This window comes from Ascaphus truei, chromosome 11 (genome assembly GCF_040206685.1).
Source record: "Ascaphus truei isolate aAscTru1 chromosome 11, aAscTru1.hap1, whole genome shotgun sequence".
Classification (NCBI taxonomy): domain Eukaryota; kingdom Metazoa; phylum Chordata; class Amphibia; order Anura; family Ascaphidae; genus Ascaphus; species Ascaphus truei.
Window position 1 is genome coordinate 39,883,886 of NC_134493.1, and position 20,850 is coordinate 39,904,735.

The following is a 20,850-nucleotide window of genomic DNA, read 5'->3' on the forward strand; positions in this document are numbered from 1 at the left end:
GCCAGGGCTTACTTAGATGACATTGCTGTCTTTAGTAATTCCTGGGAATCCCACATAGGACATGTAGCTGCGGTGCTGGATAGAATCAGGGAGGCTGGGCTTACCTTAAAACCCACTAAGTGTATGGTAGGGATGGCAGAAGTCCTGTACTTAGGGCACAGGGTGGGTGGAGGGCATCTCAAACCAGAGCCAGCCAAGGTAGAAGCCATAGTTGAGTGGCCTGTTCCAAAAACCAAGAAACAGGTCATCGCATTTTTGGGCACCGCAGGGTACTATAGGAAATTTGTCCCACAGTACAGCGCCCTGGCCAAACCCCTGACTGATCTGACCAAGAAGCAATTGCCTGTGCTTATTACCTGGACTCCTGCCTGTGAAACTGCTTTCCAGGCCCTGAAAACTGCGCTTGCTGGAGCCCCTATACTGGCTGCCCCAGACTATACCAAGCATTTTCTTATACAAACTGAGGCCTCAGACTTTGGTGTGGGGGCTGTGTTGAGCCAGGTGGGGGACGACGGCAAAGAACACCCTGTGGTGTATCTAAGTCGTAAACTACTCCCCAGGGAAGTGGCATATGCCACCATTGAGAAGGAGTGCTTGGCCATTGTGTGGGCATTCAAAAAGCTTCAACCCTATGTATATGGGAGGGCTTTCATGGTCATCACAGACCACAATCCCCTGAGTTGGCTACAGAGGGTATCAGGGGAGAATGCCAAGTTGCTGAGATGGAGCTTGGCTTTGGAAGAATTTGAATTTACCATTCAACACAAAAAGGGCAGTGAAAACAGCAATGCTGATGGACTTTCACGCCAGGACTATCCCTCTGAGACTGAATTCATTAATGGTGCCAGCAGTGCCCCACTCCCCATTAGGGCCAGTGGGCCACAGGTCACCCATTAAGAAGGGGAGGTGTAGAGGGAGAAAGGGGTTGGCGCGGGATTAAAGGGGTTACACCCCATTTGGCCATCCCCTGACCTCACCAGGGAGACAAGGGGTTAACTGGGCTGAGACCCAGAACTGTGATTTAACTCCTGTTATGACATGTAAATGTGTATTCCCCTGTTCCCCCTGTTTTATTGTAACATCTGGTTAATCAGTGTCTGCATCACACACACACTGGGATCCATCCGGGAGCACAAGGGTTAATAGTTGTATAGTGATTATAGCCCTTTGTGTAACTTTCCCGCCTTTTCAGGCACCATTTTGCAGGCTCCCATAGGCCGCCATTGGAACTCCATGTCTTTCAATGGCGAATCTTGCTGTTGAGTCCTGTTCATGAGAAGACCAGCAGATGGCGTCCGAGAGGGAGAGCGGCGGTTTCCCATTGAAAGTCAATGGGCTCATTGTTGGGATTGCCATTGAAAGTCTATGGCGGCGGAACCCGTTGTTTTCAATCAGGATTTAGTGAAAAAACGTGATTTAATTTACAGCGGAGTTTTGTGTATTAAAATGTGAAACGGTTTTAAGTGTATTTTTGTGTATCTCCGGTTCCCCAGGTCGTAGCAAGTCGCAAATTGGACCATAGGGTGTCCCAGTTCCAGCATTGAGAACTGGGGAGTTTGGACCTTCTGGACCCAAAGTAACCAGATATTTTAATATGTTCATGTTTTATCCAACATACTGTATTTCAAGGTATAGGTAAAACCCAGAGGAAATTCCTTTGCATACCAAGGTAGCATATGGCCAGAAAGGCGACCCAATGTCTAGGACTTGACTATGTTTCAAAGGATTTTGTCACCTCCACTGTTTGCATGAGGGCGGAGATTACTCAAACCAGAGCAGTCTTCAAGTGTTCCATTTCACACCTCTCAAAAAAAGAATATCCTGCCAGAATCCCAAATTGGTAGACTAGCTGGCATCCCTGAGGTAGAGGAGGGGTTATAAAAATGAGACCCCAGAGCTCTACTGCGCAAGTACCCACTAGCAGGGGGGCATGAGTCAAATTGTGTTCCCACGTTAACGACTGGCTAGCGGTAATTGAAAACCAATCCATGGTACTCAATGTTAAGGATAGGGCACAAAAGGTTTATAAACTGTTGTTCCCGGTATCCTTTGTCTTCAATTTATCATCTGAATGCTACCTGATTGTGAGAGAATTGCTATGCTATATACTTCTCATTCCCCAACCCCAAAGTAAGTGTACTTCTTGTTTGTTACTGTATTATTCGTGTGTTCACCTATCCAAAGGAATAAATATACTTTATTATATCTAAGACTCGTCCCAGTTCAACCCAGTGATTTGTGTTAACCCTTTAATACCTGTGGCAGGCTATCGTCACACTGACATTGCCTGTGCACACAAGGGTGCGGTTTCAAGAGAGCAGAGAAGCTTCCCCTACAGCAGCCCAGCTAACAGATAAGACTTTTCATATAAGACTATTATCTATGTCTATGTGTATTGATAAATGTCTCCATTATTTGAGGCTGGTAAATAGCTTAGCTAACCAACCCAGTCAGAGAGGGCTGAGCTACATGTGTAGATAGTCTCCAAAGCAGAGATAGGTTTTTTTTGGTTTGCCTTATTCTCTTATGTTGATTTTTGCTTTGTTTAAAGTGACAGGCACAATAAAGCCTTGTTTTAATTTCACCGTAAAACAGTCTCCATTGTGTACCTCTGCACATGTCCTCCTACATATGGTGTTAGTAGTGGGATGAGAGGTGGCCTTTGAAGTTAAAAGTGCCGGAGATTTCCTGTGGATTTTTTTTTTTTGCTTTTTGCCTACAAACAGCCTGAGCAACATAAACAATCACATGCAGCAGAGATCAGAGTTAAAGTGACACACCCAGGCAGGAAATTTACACTGCACTGAAACTCACAAAACCACAGATGGACTCTTTTTCCCAATCCCAAGAGGAGAAGCAGGTAAACCTTATTTGCCTATCACAATAAAGTGTAATATGGTCATTGAAATAGGGATTTTGCCTTCCAGCCGTAGTCAGGGTTCAAGAAGTGAGTTAGCCCTTAAAAGGGATAGGCGTTTGTTGTTTTCAAATGTTTAGCTGAAGCAGTGAATACAGATGGTGACCCACGAGCGGTACTGATTCTGCAAATAAAGGTTGCCACACCACATAGGACTACCAGCTGTGAATGGAGTATATGCAGAAAAGTGTGAAAATTGATGCAAGACTGTGCTGAAGCAGGGGAATTTTCAGCAAACAAATGCTGAGTGTAAAATTGCCCTACTGGGGAAAAAGGGATTGCTGAACTGTGTAAAATGTATTCCAAAGCCAATTGCTGAGTGTTGAGTCACCCTGCCGGGAGTGAAAGAAATATTCCACTGCAAAGAATGTTTTTTTTTTCTGCAAGTAAAAAAGTCTGCATATGTATCTTGGGAGTAAAACAGGCACCCAAAGTGTGAAGAGTGAATGCCATAATACCCATAGATGAGACTGAAAATTACTGAACTTAAGCAGAAAACCAAATTCGTTTGCTGAAGCGGAGGGATTGCACATAGCAAGTAAATAGTGTCAAGCAAATGCCTTTGCTGAAGCCAGAAAATGGGCAGCTAGCAAGCACTGTATTTAAAGAAATAGAACCCTGGGAATTTAAAATGGCCACCCAGCTGAAGTCAAATACAGACTCTGTAAAAATAGGGAAGAAAATGTGTTCCTGGTGTAAAGAACCCCACCACACGGAGCAGTGTCCCTTCAGGCCTTATTCAGACGTTGAGAATGAATGCATGCACTGTAATGCTAATGTTGTAAAACTTACCCAAGGGAAGGAAAAGTCTACAGAGAGGCCTGTGAGAGCTATGACCTCTACAAGCAAAATATGCTCACCTGTATGACTACATCTATTTGGGGTTCTAGCAAATACAGTGACAACAGCTGCAATAGCGCCTCCTGAGGTCAGGAAGAAAAATATACCTGATAGCCCCAAAATGGAGGACAAAATACAGCGTTCCTGTAATGAACCCTACCCCACGGAAGAGTGGCCCTTCCAGTCCGATGAGGAGGAAGACATCTCTTATGGGGAACCCAAACCGAGTCACACCCACAAAACACACCAAGAATGGTGGGGGTGCCTGAACTCGGTACGAACGGAAAAGACCGCTCCCTATGATGACGAATATGATCGGCGGGAGAAAGAGCGGGAGCAGTGGATCACCGAATATTTCCGTCAGCTATTACAGTTGCAAGAAAAGCCAAGTGGATCCAGTGACGCTGCTAAAATTTCAAATGAAGATGGAGACCCCAGTATCCCTGAGGGGACGGTGTCATCCAAAACAAAAAGGCGAAAAAAGAAAAGCGGTTCTTCATTTACCGTGGAAGGAACAGACACATCTGCAGATCTTGCGGAGGAAAAGGGGGTCCGAAATGCCCTGCAGCCTAGAGAAAATGGAGAAGTCGTCCCGCGGATGACCGAATATCCAGAGGGCCCAAGGCAGAAGTCGTGTACCCCAAAGAAGTGTCTGTCCGGTGCTAATAGTGAAAAAACCTCAACCAACCATCCCAGGGAAGCGGAGCCGGAACCGGTGAGTGACGATCCGTTGACAAGCCCTGGGGATGCCCTGAAGGTTGCCAGGCGTGGCTGTGATCGGCTACGGGAATATAACATGAAGCTACAGAAAGATGTGCTCACAATGTACTCTTTGGCCAGGACAGAATTGGACGATCTCAAGACTGAGCTAGATACTGCAAACTCTACTATTACCGCCATGGATGAAAAGCAGAGCCAATCTGATAAAATGATGGCTAAGCTGAAGCAGAAGTATGAGGAGGCACTGAAGCAGATGACAGTCTTCCAGCAAGAGATGCACACTCTTCACATAGAGCTGAATGCCTCACAACAGGAGGTCAACAGTGTCCGGACAGAGGTAGACGTATCTTAGAAGGAGGTTCATACACTCCGCAGAGCACTGGATGCCTCACATCATGAGATCAACAGCTGCCGCACAGAACTGGAAGTCTCCAGAAAGGAACTTCACAGTCTCACTGAGGAGCTGGATATGTCAAAGAAAACTATCCTACATCTTAACTTGAATCTCAAAGTCTCTCAGAAGGAGCTTCAGAACCTAAACCTGGAGATGGAAGTCTCACGCCAGGAGACAGCCCACCTCCAAGCAGATGTGCAAAAATGGAAAGTGGACTGCAAGGAGGCCCTGAATAGTACAGAGACTGAAAAAAGAGAAAATTTAAGATTAAAAAAAGAAAATTCTGAGTTGACAGAACACGTCAAGGGAAAGAATGAAAAGCTGCACGAGCTTAAAGAAATAAATAAACTTTTGGAAGATGAAAAGTTTGAAGCAGAGCACCGACTGCAGAACCAACTGCAAGGTCTGCGTACGCACCTCCAGTATGCCGAGGAGAAGCAGCAAATGCTGCAGGAAGAAAAGCTGCAGGCTGCTAAAGAGGTACAAGCGCTGCAGGAACGTCTGAATACCCAGTACGTTCCCACAGAGCAGTATGAGGAGCTAAAGGCCACGCTGCATGTCTTCAGAGCATCATTGGAGGCGGAGCTTCGATACAAGATGACTGTGTTTGAGAGGGAGCGTGAGAAGGCTCAGAAACTGGAGCAAGAGCTGGAGAGACAGAGAGACTGTTCCATTCCCTTGAGTCAGTACACCAAGGAGAAAACAGACGCAGCGGCAACCTTGACGACAAAAATTACAGAGCTCCAGAATATGAAGGAGACACTGATACAGACTCAGAGAAAGCAAAGTGCGCAGATAAATTCCCTGAGAAGAGACTTGCAAGACGCACTCAAACAGATTGAGACTCTGCAGACCAGTAACTTACAGATTCCTCCAATACGGAAAAAGGTATTGGTTCTGCCCAAGCACCAGTATCCCACAGTAACTAATGCCCGTGAGGACAAGGGTACAGTGAGAGTTGAGGACTCCACGCACCTTCAAAACAAGATTACGAAGTTTGAGCCACCTAAGAAAGCACTAGCCAAACCTACAGCTGCCCAACAGGCAACAAACAGAGGTAGGAGTGCAGAATCAAAGCCAGAAGAATCCTTAGCTGAGGAAGCTGGAAAGATAGGACGTTCTCTGGAAAGGGAGGTGGAGGTGCAACTCGGTCCCAAAGAAGCTGAACTTTCAACTCCATTATGTGGAGGAGGTGCAGAAAGACCGCTTCAAGAGCGGAAAACTCTAAGGGCTAGTCCTAACTGCTCTACAACTGTTGCCATACACTTTGTCTACAAAAAGAGGAGTGCCCGACGCAACGGAAATCTCATGACCGCACACTCTGTAAAAAGACTTTACTTGGAAAAAGTCCTCCTCGAGCGACTGAGGAGTGCTGATCTCAAGCACCTTCGGGAGGAGACAAAAATAAACTGGAGAAAGGGCTCCAATCCCAGGGGGTCAGAGGGTTCTCTTCCTCCATCCACTCTCATTCAAGTCATAGAAAGATCTCGAATGAGAGTGGAAGGATGGGCTTTGGCCGTGGTAAGCCCGAGCTTCCCACAAACAGGGGAGGTATGTAACAGGGGACTTATCCCTGTTCACAAATGTGCCTCTAATCCAGCAGTGTGGTGGTTAACTGCTGGTAGGCAATTAACTAACACCACCTGGCTGATTGCAGGTGGTAGAAAAAGCCTGCCTTTGAGACAGTAAGTGAGATCCCTTAGCTCACACCTGAGCTGAACTAGGAGACAGAGCAGAGATTCCTTAGTCCACAACTGGGCTGAACCAAGGAAGGACAGATGTCTTGAGCGACAAGCTGACCACAAGACAAAGGGGACAAAATTCTAAACTTGGAGCCTGACATTGCCTGTGCACACAAGGGTGCGGTTCCAAGAGAGCAGAGAAGCTTCCCCTACAGCAGCCCAGCTAACAGATAAGACTTTTCATATAAGACTATTATCTATGTCTAGGTGTATTGATAAATGTCTCCATGATTTGAGGCTGGTAAATAGCTTAGCTAACTAACCCAGTCAGAGAGGGCTGAGCTACATGTGTAGATAGTCTCCAAAGCAGAGATAGGTTTTTTGGTTTGGCTTATTCTCTTATGTTGATTTTTGCTGTGTTTAAAGCGACAGGCACAATAAAGCCTTGTTTTAATTTCAACGTAAAACAGTCTCCATTGTGTACCTCTGCACATGTCCTCCTACAGTATATAACTAGTGTCAATTGGAGTGCTACTAGGTATGGCTAAATGTATATAACAAAAAACAAAGAACCCCAAAGCTACATCCAATATGACAAAAATACTGCACCGACACACTTTATTCGAGCAAATACCCAGTATGTACCTGGCAGATACCTGGAATGCGCCGCTCCTCACCTCTGACAAGCCCCGTTGCGTTTGACTTCCCAGCCTGGGTTCATGCCTGGCTGACGGGCGGCTGATCTGTTAAATGATAATGATTAGGATTTAATAGGCTGCAATGCTTCGCGTGTCTACCAGATGGCATAAATTCATGAATTGTAATGCAGTATATATATATATACTGTGCAGTATTGCAGCCAGCGGGAATAAAATGCTTCAATCCCTGCCTGGAAAATACCTCAATGCACTCGGGCAGAAAACAGTCACAAACCTCAATACACCCGAGTATACCCGAATTCGTGGGACTAGCCGAGCTCGAATAAAGTGTGTCGCCAGTGTATACAGTGAAATACCTATATATCGCTTGAAAAAAAGGGTAATTTAGTTAAACCCTTTGGTCAAAGCATAATAAGCCTGCAAGCCACTTCAAGGCATGACCAAATATTGCAGGTCCTAACACTAACTAATTAAAATTATTATTTACCTCTATAGTTAGAGGAAGAATGATCGCATTGGATCGTATTTTTTAGCATTTTTATTGTTTTGTCCTCATCATTGTTTGTACTGTATACTAATAAACTTTCTTTAGGGAGTTCCGCCCTGTTTTGTTGATTAGTTCTATACTATACTCCTGGGGAGGAGCGCCTGATTCACTAGGCAGAGTTGTTAGTGGTTATTTACTTGATTATTGGTAGCAGTGCTTTCCCCTACCCTTCTCTTGCATAAGATGTTAGGGTTAGGCTGGCATGTTAGGGTAAGGGTGGCTGGCTGGGTTCAGGGTAAGGGTTAGGCTGGAATGTTAGGCTAAGGTCTAGGGTTAGGCTGACATGTTATGGTTAGGGTAAGGGTTGGCATGTTGGGGTTTACGTTAAGAGTTAGGCTGGCATGTTATGGTAAAAGTGGCATGTTGGGGTTAGGGTAAGGGTTGGGCTGGCATGTTAGGCTAAGAGTTAGACTGGCATGTTATGGTAAAGGTAAGAGTTAGGCTGGCAGATTAGGGTAAAGGTATGTTAAGGAAACGATTAGGCTGGCATGTTAAGGTTAGGGTAAGGGTTGGGCTGGCATGTTAGGGTAAAGGTAAGAATTAGGCTGGCAGATTAGGGTAAGGGTATGTTAAGGAAACGATTAGGCTGGCATGTGAGGGTAAGGGTTGGGCTGGCATGTTAGGTTTGTAGTAAGGCCTGGGACATAGTAGAGCAGGCCGCGCTGAGCCGCGCTGAGCAGATGCACTTACCCCCTGCATCTGTCATCAGCGCGGCTTTAGCTGCTGCTTCCGCATGCGTGCGAAGGCTGAGAAATTCTGAGGAGACAGGCAAATGTAAAATTTGCCGCTCAGGGGAGCAGAGTAGCGGTCACGTGACCGCTCACATCCCATGGGAGTGAGGGACTAGCCCCGCCTCCCGCCACGCCTCCGTTCCGCCACGTCTTCGCCCCGCCTCCGCTCCGCCCCCAAAGTGCGCTCACTGCCTCGCATGCCAGGACACAAAAAAGCTCCAGTTTGAGCAGGCGAGGCAGAGCAGGAGCGCGGATCAGCGCAGCCCGAGGCACCATGCCCGAGGCCTAAGGGTTAGGTTAAGGATTTGGCTGGGACGTTAGGATTAGGTAGAACAAGTCTCTTATTTACCATTGCCGGGTAAATAGCCTCTTTCTTAAAGTATTGTAAATCGTGTATATACCTGCACTCTTTATGTACTGTACAACTATAGAAAAGGAAGAGCAGTGATGGGACCAAACAGCAACGAGTTTGTCTCACAAGGTAGCAAATCTGAACCGAACAGCCAATCAGATGTAGGGTGCTTAGAAATAGGTTAAGATGCATTTCTGGCATACCTCCTAACCACTGCAGGATGCTTGTTAACAGGGCAGAAAGTGTGGTATAGTGGTTAAGGTGCTGGCAGTGAATAGAGAAGCCTGCAGGTTCGGCTTCGGCCTGGGCCACTTGTTGAAATACGTTTATTACCCTATACCTCCCTGGGCCGTACTAGAAAACAATATATTTATTCATTCTCTCTCTCTCTCTCTCTCTCTCTCTCTCATTCTCTCTCTCGGCAAACTATCTGTAAAGGATCAGCTGAATACATAGGGCCCTTGATGTGCAGGAATCCATCGGAAGCTTTTATTCCCCACACCTGCATAGCAACAGAAGGTCAGGGAGGCTGGGAGTGGACACCAGGCCTGAATACTTGGATGATGTAATGAATAGAGGCGCTGCCATGAGAAAGCGCACATCTTGCAGCCCTGTAAAGGCTGAGTGGGTAATGTGAGTGGGCAGTGTGACATCACAACATCCTGTCTGCTTATCTCTCATTCAGGGTGTGCAAATGAGCTTCACCCGTGACCCCTGGGACTGTGAGCTATCTGCATGAGGATTCCCTGCCTAATGCTGGGAGGGCTGGGGTGAGAGCCCGGATATCTGGCCTGTCAAAGCTCCCTGTATCTTGTGCAGTTACATTGTATCAGAACACAGGCCAGCTGTTGCTCTGTGCTCATCTTCAGCAGGGACAATGTTAACCCCTTACAGACATTCAAATCACGCAAATTAGCATGTGATCTGCTGACTGGGCAGAAGACTATAGGGAAGGGGTGGCCAACTCCAGTCCTTAAGGGCCACCAACAGGTCAGGTGTTAAGGATATCCCTGCTTCAGCACAGGTGGCTCAATCAGTGTCTCAGTCTTTCACTGAACCCGCGATTCCGAAGCAGGGATAACCTGAAAACCTGACCTATTGCGGCCTTCGAGGACTGGAGTTGGCCACTCCTGCTATAGAGTGACCATCACAGGTGGCTCAATCAGTGGCTCAGTTGTTGACTGAGCTACCTGTGCTGAAGCAGGGATATCCTTAAAACCTGATCTGTTGGTGACCCTTGAGGACTGGAGTTGGCCATTCCTCACTCCTGCTATAGGGTGCCTTACTGGTTAAGAGCAGATGGTCATGTGTAACCATTTAACACCCTCCCACTGCCGGGGAGGCCTGCAAAGCAATGCATATCTAGCCTTGCTGACAATGAAGGGGTTAATCCCGGTATTCCTTATTACCAAATCAATGCACTTGCGGGCTGAATGGAGAAGTGAAGCATCAGTGCCAGCCTACTAATCCGTTTCCCCGATTTAGGGAAGTTGGGAGCACGGTCATATTGAAGACAATGAATACGCAGTGTTACAGTATGATGGATCTGATGAAATTCCCCCTTTAACCCTCTCCTCTGCCAGTGAGGTCAACAATGCATCCCATTACTGCGTCTGCAAAATGACGTTGTGGCTGTTAGCTGCATAGAACTGAGTCACTGATTGAGCCAGTTGTGCTGAAGCAGGGATATCTTGAAAACCTGACCTGTTGGTGGCCCTTGAGGACTGGAGTTAGCCACTCCTGGCATAGGGTGGTAAACTTCCACATACCCATCAGCTTAACCCAATTCAGTTAACCCTTTACAGGGAGTAGGGCGAATAACACATCACTACCTAACGTATGCAGGCCAGTCCAGCAGCGACAGGGTTAAAGGTGTTGGGGTGAGATATCACACTTATCTTCCACTTCCTAATTTGGTTGAAAATAACCTTAATATTTGCTTCTCTGCCTCTGCCAAGTCTTCCTTCCCTTTAAATGGTGGGCAAACATTGGAAATGCAAATATTCTGGTGAAAGGAGGCGAAATTCCCAGAAATAAACCCACGCAGAGCCCAGCCGGCATGTAACAGACGGCAGGGCGATACTCTATAGGGCTTTTGGATTCTCTATAGAGATTTTGGATTCTCTATAATGTTTTTGGATTCTCTATGGGGTTTTGGATTCTCTATGGGGTTTTGGATTCTCTATAATGTTTTTGGATTCCCTATGTGGTTTTTGGATTCTCTACAGGGTTTTTGTATTCTCTATAGGGATTTTGGATTCTCTATAATGTTTTTGGATTCCCTATGGGGTTTTTGGATTCTCTATGGGGTTTTTGGATTCTCTATGGGTTTTTTGGAGGGTTGCTGTTGGTACTACTCTCATAGGAGCCACTAACACAGTGAATCCTTTTCCGCAGCCTCTCTATCCCATGCCCTCATTCAGGTCCAGATCCACAGTGCTCCGTTATTAACTTAACAATGCGCTAAATTAAGTGTTAACGGGTATCTTCAAAGCCCAATAAGAGTATTAAGTGCTGTTTTCGGCTGGAGAGGGCACTGCGTTAACGATATAACAATATGCAGATCCCCAGAGATCCGTTAACGTTGGGATTTAACGATGCTTTAGTTAGTTCAGAGCTAAACTTGGGCTGCTCTTATAGGGCCGGCGACGTGACGTCGCGGCAAAACAAATGTATTGCTGCCGTTGCGTGCGCTTATAGTAGAAGCAACGGCTTGGTCTTGATCGCTGGAAGTCAATTTGATTTTTCCAGCGACCACAGTGTGACATCACCGTCGCGTCACTGTCGTGGGCGACGGCACTATAAGCGCAGCCTAAGGATGACATTTTAAACATGCTACTGTATATATAAATAAAACAATTGCAATCAAATGAAGTTTTACATTCACTCAATCCCCCTCCCTCTCACTCAATCCCCCTCCCTCTCACTCAATCCCCCCTCCCCACACTCAACCCCCTCCTCCTTCCTCTCCATCCACCTCCCTCTCACTCAATCCCCCCCTCCCACACTCAACCCCCTGCTCCTTCCTCTCCATCCACCTCCCTCACTCAATCCCTCCCACACTCAACCCCCTCCTCCTTCCTCTCCATCCACCTCCCTCACTCAATCCCTCCCACAATCAACCCCCTCATCCTTCCTCTCTATCCACCTCCCTCACTCAATCCCTCCCACACTCAACCCCCTCCTCCTTCCTCTCCATCCACCTCCCTCACTCAATCCCTCCCACACTCAACCCCCTCCTCCTTCCTCTCCATCCACCTCCCTCTCACTCAATCCCTCTCTCCCACACTCAACCCCCTCCTCCTTCCTCTCCATCCACCTCCCTCTCACTCAATCCCTCCCTCCCACACTCAACCCCCTCCTCCTTCCTCTCCATCCACCTCCCTCTCACTCAATCCCTCCCACACTCAACCCCCTCCTCCTTCCTCTCCATCCACCTCCCTCACTCAATCCCTCCCACACTCAACCCCCTCCTCCTTCCTCTCCATCCACCTCCCTCTCACTCAATCACCCCCTAGTATAGTTCATTCCATCAAAAAAACACAATTTCAGATGCATCTGTTGATGTTTCTCAGCCATTAATATGTTCCACCATATATCTATGTAAGTATTAAACATGTAATGAAAGGTTGAATCCTAAACTCAGTACATTTATCTGGGTACCACTTACCTGCCTTTCACCCTTGTAGGCTATTTGTGGAAATAACACGCTGATAATCAGGGTCTGGATGTACACCAGCTTTTAGAAGGTCTTAAATATCATAGCATTATTCCCAATGCACTCACATAAACGGAGGTTTGAGGATCTCCGTTGTTAAGTAAACTGCTCATTACCATATGATTTGCACATGGCGTCCTGCACCAGATCCTAGAGTCTGGATAATCTTGTGAGCCTTTGCCTGCCTGGTTCTCTCCACTCAGGCGCCACTCATAGTCTGCTCTACAGCTCCACAACTCACTTTCGCATTCGGCGTCTGCCGTCGGAGATGGTAGTGAAGTGGCTGACGTTACCGCGCTCCGTTAGGCACTGCCTCACAGTTAACCCGACGCGTTTCGCTCACTTGGACTTCATCAGGGTCCGGAAGGACTGGCGAGTTTGCTCCCTTAGGATGCCTGAGGACCCGTTATGATAGAGGTACCCCTACCCGCGCCCAGTTGTGTCCATCTATACTTTATCACATGTAAGTGAGCCCTACTTGTTTGTATTTGGTTTCTATCAGATTTTTTTTACTTATATGGGTTGTGCTTGTCTATTTTTCTCTTCATCTAGTTAACACAACCAGATTGCACCTGAACCACCTCAAGTAGTTGACAATCGCCAAAACTACCCAGAAGCCACCATTCCCAGGTAACCACACATTGCCGCAAGGCGGCCTATCAGTCCCTGGAGTCTCCTACCAAGGTCGCCTCCTTAGCACAGCCTAACTCCCACCAGACCACCCCCCTGCCCGTTACCACATCAACGTTTGGCAATTTGACCCCAACCCCCCCAGCTGTGACAAAATGCACCTGAACCCCATACTCACACATCCCAATTCTTCACTCCTTCCTTTTTAAAATATATTTGATTGTTTTGCTTTAAATATACTTATTCTTTATCGTTACACATTTTATTTTTTAAAAACAAGGTATACCAACTTTCATTTTTTTCCCATGTATAAAAGCAACACAGAACAGAGCGTGAGGCTGGGGATCCTTCTGCCTCTTCCCACCAAACCCCACCTCTATATATACCCTTCTCACCTCCCGAATCCTTTCCCTCACTTTCTTCCCTCCAACATCCTCATTTACCCCTTCACCCCCACACTACAATTACAGGCCAGGGCCGGGCTGGCACCCCTTATAAGTGCCTCTACCCAAAAAATGGTTTGGGGCATCGCTATTCATTCCTATGAAGGACACACATGGGCATTATATGGGATTTCAGTGCCCTAAATCCTCAGAGTATTTGTCACCTCCGTCATTACCCAGAATCCCTTGCTGCAGTGGAAGCACTGTATGCTAAGAGTTAATGGGGAAAGGCAGGGATGCAGACCTGTCTATGACATGTGAGTGTGCCCACAAGTGATATTTTCATTTGCATTAAGAGCTAGACATTTCTCCCTGTGTGCCAACAAAATACCTGGCCAAATGTCTCAGCCCGCTGCTGCCTTGTTACAGAATGTTTTCTTTTTCTTTGTTCGGGCCTAGTAATTACAGGCTCCATTTAAAAGCCCCAAGTAATTCTAGGACTGTCTTTTGTGACAAAATCAGGGCCTGTCGTCGCTGGCAAAACTGCCCTTCATCTAGGAAAATATTCACAGCTCTCTCTCCTTCCCCCCTCCCCGTCTCTGTGCATTTCCTGGCCAGGCATCATGGGAAGAGATTATGTGATCTGATAGGTAAAATAATCCCGTCGGAGGTGAGGCTCGGTATGAAAAGATTCTGCAGGCCTTGTTGCATGATACCCCTGGGAAGGCCGCATTCATTGTAAGAGACTTCATTGAGGGAATATGACAGTTGCTATGGAAACAAGCGCTAGGCCCAGAGGTACAAAAGGCCTACTTTCCTCAGAAGAAAGAGGCAACACGTACTCTCCCCGTACAGAAAACGTCACTATATAGATTTGTTGTTAAAGGTGCTATCCAATACACTCTTTTGACAGCGGTTCTTTTTAATGCATTGATCACACCACTGGCAACGAAAGAGTTAAGACTTTTGGGGCGTATATAACCAGTTGTGCGTTCTCACTTAGGAGGTAAAGGTGTCAATGTCTATTTTAATTATAGGTGCAGTCCGCGTACCCTCCTCTGCTCATGTTACACGATGTTGCCTTTAACAAACTTCTTTCTGGCTTTTCCTTGTTGCTTTTCCCTTTGTGGGTTAAGGTCTGTGGACACGTCTTCCTGTCATTTCCTTCCGGGAGAACATTCACGGTGATACCTTGACAAGACAATTGAACTTGTGTTGCTTGCAGGCCTCTTCTAACAGCAACGGGGGGTTAAACCGCTTTCATTCAACCAAAAAGTGAACTGCGCCCCGGCGTCTCCCAGGGGTTACAAGAGTACCGCGTGCGGAGATCTTTTACTTAACATTGTAATGTTTAGTCTTGCCCTGTCAGCACTTTTTTGAACATATTCCAAAAAAGCTTTTAAGGCTGATAAAGACAGAGGCGCCCTCATGTTCGTAGTGATAGTCGAGCTCCGCGTGACATGTTCTACTGGCAGTGTCACTTCTCGGCAGGGTGGCCATGGGGTGGCTTCAAAAATACTGGACACAATGGTGAAAAGTGACACACACACATGCACCTTTCTCTCCGCTCTATGCTGTTTCCTCCTCTCCTTGGCCCCACCCCCCAGGCTCCTGACAACTCCTACTGATTGGCTGCATGACTCAGCAGTAGCCAATCAGGATGGAGGAAGCTTCCCGGCCCCCCTAGCAGCAGCCCTGCTCTCTCCTTTCTCAGGGAAATCCCGCGGTCCCCCTAGCGGGACACATACATCTCCAGAACGGTAATACCGGACACATACATGTCCAGAGCGGTAATACCGGCCATATTCATGTCCAGAGCGGTAATACCGGACACATACATGTCCAGAGCGGTAATACCAGACACATACATGTCCAGAGCGGTAATACCGGACATATACATGTCCAGAGCGGTAATACCGGACATATACATGTCCAGAGCGGTAATACCGGACACATACATGTCCAGAGCGGTAATACCGGACACATACATGTGCAGAGCGGTAATACCAGACACATACATGTCCAGAGCGGTAATACCGGACACATACATGTCCAGAGTGGTAATACCAGACACATACATGTCCATTATTCCTTCTTTTTACTTGACAGTGTCCAAATACAGGACAGTCTGGTTCAATACTGGACACCTGGCAGCCCTACTTTCCCGGACCCCCTTCTCAGTGCCACTTGAACCTAGGTCTGTCAGCTTTCCTGACTTAGTAGGGAAAGTTCAAAACTGACAGTGTTTTGTAAACACTGAAATGTAAGGAAGGTTTTCTACCATTGCCTCTACCTTATCTCTTGCTTATCCTGTCCCCTTATCTAATTCCCCCTTCTGGCAGCGAAAGCATTAATACAAGGGGTTCTCAACTCCAGTCCCCAACAGGTCAGGTTTTAAGGATATCCCAGCTCAGCACAGGTGGCTCAATCCGTGGCTCATTCGAAGACTGCTTCAGCACAGGTGGCTCAATCAAAGACTGAGCCACTGATTGAGCCACCTGTGCTGAAGCAGTGACATCCTGAACACCTGACCTGTTGGGGGGGGGGGGGGGGTCTTGAGAACCAGAGTTGAGAACCCCCTGTATTCATAGGATAATGCATCAATAAAGTACAGGACAGACAATTGCGCCGACTAAATATAACAGCCTAATTAATAAATTGGACATTAGGGGGAAGGAACAAGACGGTTGAAATGTATAATTACTCTGGCTCTGATGAAACTACATTTGTCTTGCATTTTGCTGACATGGGCTAATGTGATACCAACTATTAACTTTAATGACCCACCATTAAAATGCAGAAGAAACTCCTAATTGGTCGTAATTAACATAATTGCTACTACTGAAAGAAGTGATTTCCAGCTCCAGAGAAGTTGAGATAAAATAAACTAATCTCTGGGTTTTTTTTAATTACTTTTTGCAGTATTTGACTTTGTTTTTTGGGGGAGTGTGGGGGTTATATTTACTTTTCGTTTTAGGTTTCTAGGGATTGTTCCTACTGTGGGTACATTGGAGAAGCAATACTTTTAAAAGGAGCAATTCAAGGAATATCTTGCATGTGTGTGTCTTTTTTTTAATAAATCAGTCCTGTAGTATATATACTTACTACCTGTTTTATTTTAAAATTCAACTGGTAATGCTATTTTTAATGAGCTTTAATATACTGAGCATCCTTTGATTTCTATAGCAGGTTTAGCCACCTCCCCAGCAGTGCAAGATCTTTGTAACACTTTCCTGTTTGTGAGCATTTGTTGCCAGTATTCCCAGCAGTTTGAGCTGCAAACTGTAACAATAGATAATGTTATCTTCGCAATATAAGAATACATTGTAGCTCATGAGTTACACTGACTAAACAATTGATTTGAAACGGAAAGGCAGCCATTTAGTGAACCCTGGGAAAAAGGATTTTGCTGATCGATCACGGGAGAATGAATCGATCGGCAGCTTAGGTAATTCATTTTCAATAAAAGTAAATAACTTCCAACTTAAAACAGAATAAGGCGGAAGCAGGGGGTGTTTGGAGAGATAACGGAGGCCGCATCCCAACTGCTTCCATTGAACCAAGTCAACAAATGAGTCTGTTCCTTCCGTGCAGAGCTCTCAGGTAGGGGTTAAGGAGGCTGCCCCCTCCCTGCCTGTGTGTGAGTCAGACTGACCACATACTACCAACCACCAGCTGTGTCAGCTGTGGCAAGATGGCCACACCGAAATGTCGCATCCTGACCATCAGTGCTTCTGTGGCTTTGCCTTCCCAGATTTCGGGCCTGGCTGGCAGCATGTGGATGTCCCCTTATGAATTGGTCAGTGCGTCTGCCTTTGCAGGGGTCAGTGTGTTTATGTAAGGGTCTGTGTGTCTGCCTATACACACACACACACACACGTATAATTTCTGTCATGTTCTACACCTCTGCTGTTTAGTAAGTGCTCCATTAAACATACCCCACCCGTTAACCCATTTGCTCCGAATAGATGGTACCAGAGCATCCCAAGTTCCTCAGGCAGTGAGGGGGTTAAGCAGCGATGTACTGAGAGGCTGCACCTATATCAGAAAGTGGAGCTGGGAAACGTGCCGGCCTCTGAGCTCTGCTCTTAATTCACATGTGTTCTGGAAGCCAAGCTTTGCACATGCAGCGTACAGGGGACTCTGCCAGATATCCTTGGGCCAGACACCTCAAAGACTTGGTGCCATGCTGCTTGATGAATCATCGCTCGCTCCGCCTGCGGCTGGGAGCTCACAGCGGGGGCCAACCTGTCCAACACAAATATCACCGGGGGAGGGCAGTTTACGTGCAGGAAACAACATGGATTACACCAGGGGTGCTTGACTCCAGTCCTCAAGTCCCCAAACAGGTCAGGTTTTTAGGATATCCCAGCTTCAGCACAGGTGGCTCAATCAGAGGCTCAGTCACAGACTGAGCCTCTGATTGAGCCACCTGTGCTGAAGCAGGGACTGATTGAGCCACCTGTGCTGAAGCAGGGATATCCTGAAAACCTGACCTGTTGGGGAGGGGGCTTGAGGATTGGAGTTGAGCAGCCCTGGATTACACTGCTTAGAGCAGGGGGCAACAGGTGCGGTGATGTCAATACCGGTACCACTACTTTCTTCTTTTTATTCTGTTTAGATTCATTTAGAAACCTGAACGTCAACTTCTTTTATCATAGAATATTGCATTTATTTTAACCAAGTCAGTGCCAAAGGGAGCGGAATGGGACATTTGGTCGTGGCCGTCCCACTGTGACCGCGTCCCCATCAGCGTTTAGCCGCGGAGGGACCCTCCGCTGCCGGCCACTTCTACGATCAGGTAAGTTTTAGAGTAGGGGTTAACTTTAGAGGCTTAGTGCTTAGGGTAGGGGCTAAGGTATTTAGGGTAGGGGTAGCGGTAGTATTAGGGGTTAAGATTAGGGGGTTTTATGGTAAGGGCTAAGGTTAGGGACATACCTTGGTGGTGAAGTGGCCGGCAGCTGACTGTCCCTGTGGTGAGGTCACTTGCGGCTAAACGCCAGCGGTCAATTGATCGTGGCAACCAAATATCCTGGACCGCCAAGGAAGACCCTCTATTGAGGATAAAAAAGGGTTAATAAAAACCCCTCCCTCCCGTTTCCTTCCATGCAGAAATCCTCTGCATTTTGAGCACTGGGTCAGATTAGTGATTGTGCATTTAATTAACGTAGCAGTTCCCTCTGGTCATTTCATCTCAGGGGAACCCCTGCTTCCCGAGTTCCCTGGTAAGTATCGGGGGGAGCCAGGGGGTCCTCGGAGCTCAAATTTACACGATTCAGCTCCGGAAACCCTCTGCTTCTCATACATATAAAAAAGGGGGAGCGGGGGCAAATAAAATTGAGTAGGGGTAAGTGGCAATTGCCCCTGTAAATAGGGGGCGCAAAGCATTGACCACATCTTCACCTATAGGAACACCTAGAATTTGATACCCGTTATTATCAAATCCACATCTAGTAACTCACCCCCCCAAACTCCTCCTGCTGTAAAACAGCACCCACACATATCAATACTCACAGCAATGCAGTGGCAAAGCAATTGATACATTGATGCATACATAGGACACTGACTGTGAACCATGACACCCGAGTGTCGGCCCCTTGTGACCTTGGGCGAGTCACTTTATCTCCCTGTGCCTCAGGCACCAAAAACATAGAGTGTAAGCTCCACAGGGCAGGGACCTGTGTCTGTAACATTCCTATGTGCTGCGTATCGCGCCGTATACTGTAATTGTGACGTGAGTCCCATTGGGAGAAACGAGCTATATGAAATAAAGTTATTATTATTACTTCACAGTGCTCATTGTAAAGTATTTTTCTCTCTCCAGATCTACTCATCTGCCAGATACAATGATAGGGTTTCTGTATCAAAGCTTTTAATTTTTTTTTTTTACAAAATCCGACATTTTTCGATCAACAAAACAGAAGCAGCGAGATCTTTCTTAAAATCACTTCGGACTGGATAGTCCAGCTCGAGATTTGATGTCACTTGGTATCCGATTTGCCTCCTATTTGAGCCTCAATCTTCCCTCTCTCCTATTTCCCACTTTGCTAGTTTGCTTCCCCCCTTGTTTTATGATAAACATCTGTTTAATATGCTCTCCCCTGAAGCTGAAGGAAAGTGACAGCTGCTTTTCTGCCTCGCACGTCTCTCCCAATATGTTTCTCGTTACTCAGATCCGGCTGCTGTCCCCCCGCAGGCACCCGCAGGCACCCGCCACAAAGATAAATTCATTAGGAGCCTTATTCATTTCCACCGGGGAGTCTGCCCTAAAAACATAACCCCTCCTGGTCAAAGGAGGCAAAACGCTGGTCTTCCATGTGGGAGAGGCTTGGTGACGGCATCATATTAGGACACTAAGGACATGTTAATGGCATTTTTGGGGATTAGGGATGTTGCAAAACGAAGGCTAATCCTAGCATTGAAAATTATTAAGGGAAATGTAATTTTTTGGGGGGATTACAAATCTGGTGCGGTTCTTTTGTGTATTTTTTTCCGGAAGGTTTGTGGGGTAAGGGCAGAGGGAGATATTAAGTAACGGATTCTGGCATCATGGCGGGCGCATAAAATCACCAAATTTGTCAAAGAGAAAAAAATTCCATTAAAAGCAGACTGGTTTTTATTTTCTGGATTTGTGATTGCGACACTGACCTCTGAAGTGGGAGGCATGGGGTGAAGACCCATAGAACTTCCAGCGTTGGCCGAGCGATGCAGCCGCCGGGGCCCGGGACAGTTGTCCCAGCTCTCCCCCTCCCCCCCACTCTGTCAGCGGCCCTGCGTCATGGCACTAAAATACGGGACAATTATGCGTCCCGACAGACCTTTCCGGCACAATGCAATGAAATAAGGGACAATCCCGTATATACCGGACGTCTGGCAACCCAAGGTTCTGTAGACTGTACTCATGATGAACTTGTGGCTTGTACCCCCTCCTACCCGTCCCACCGCTGCCCAGCCGCTCCACCCTGAAATGTTGATTTTTTTTTGTATCACTCCCCACCTAAACTCTTTGTTTTGTATCCCCCCACTATGTTACAAATAAAAATATAAATGGGGAAAAAAAACATATTATTGCGAAGGACTATATGCACAATGACAGTTTCTGTTACTACATGAAGAGAGCAGTATAAGAGGCTTTAATAAAGTTGCACCCACTCGGGAATGTAACTTATTCTCTACCTCCCATAATGTACGCATTATCATTCATAATATATACAATAACTTGTTTTCCCCCCATTTCAGAATAAGAAGGTTATGCTACGGAGCTCAGTAACAAATGT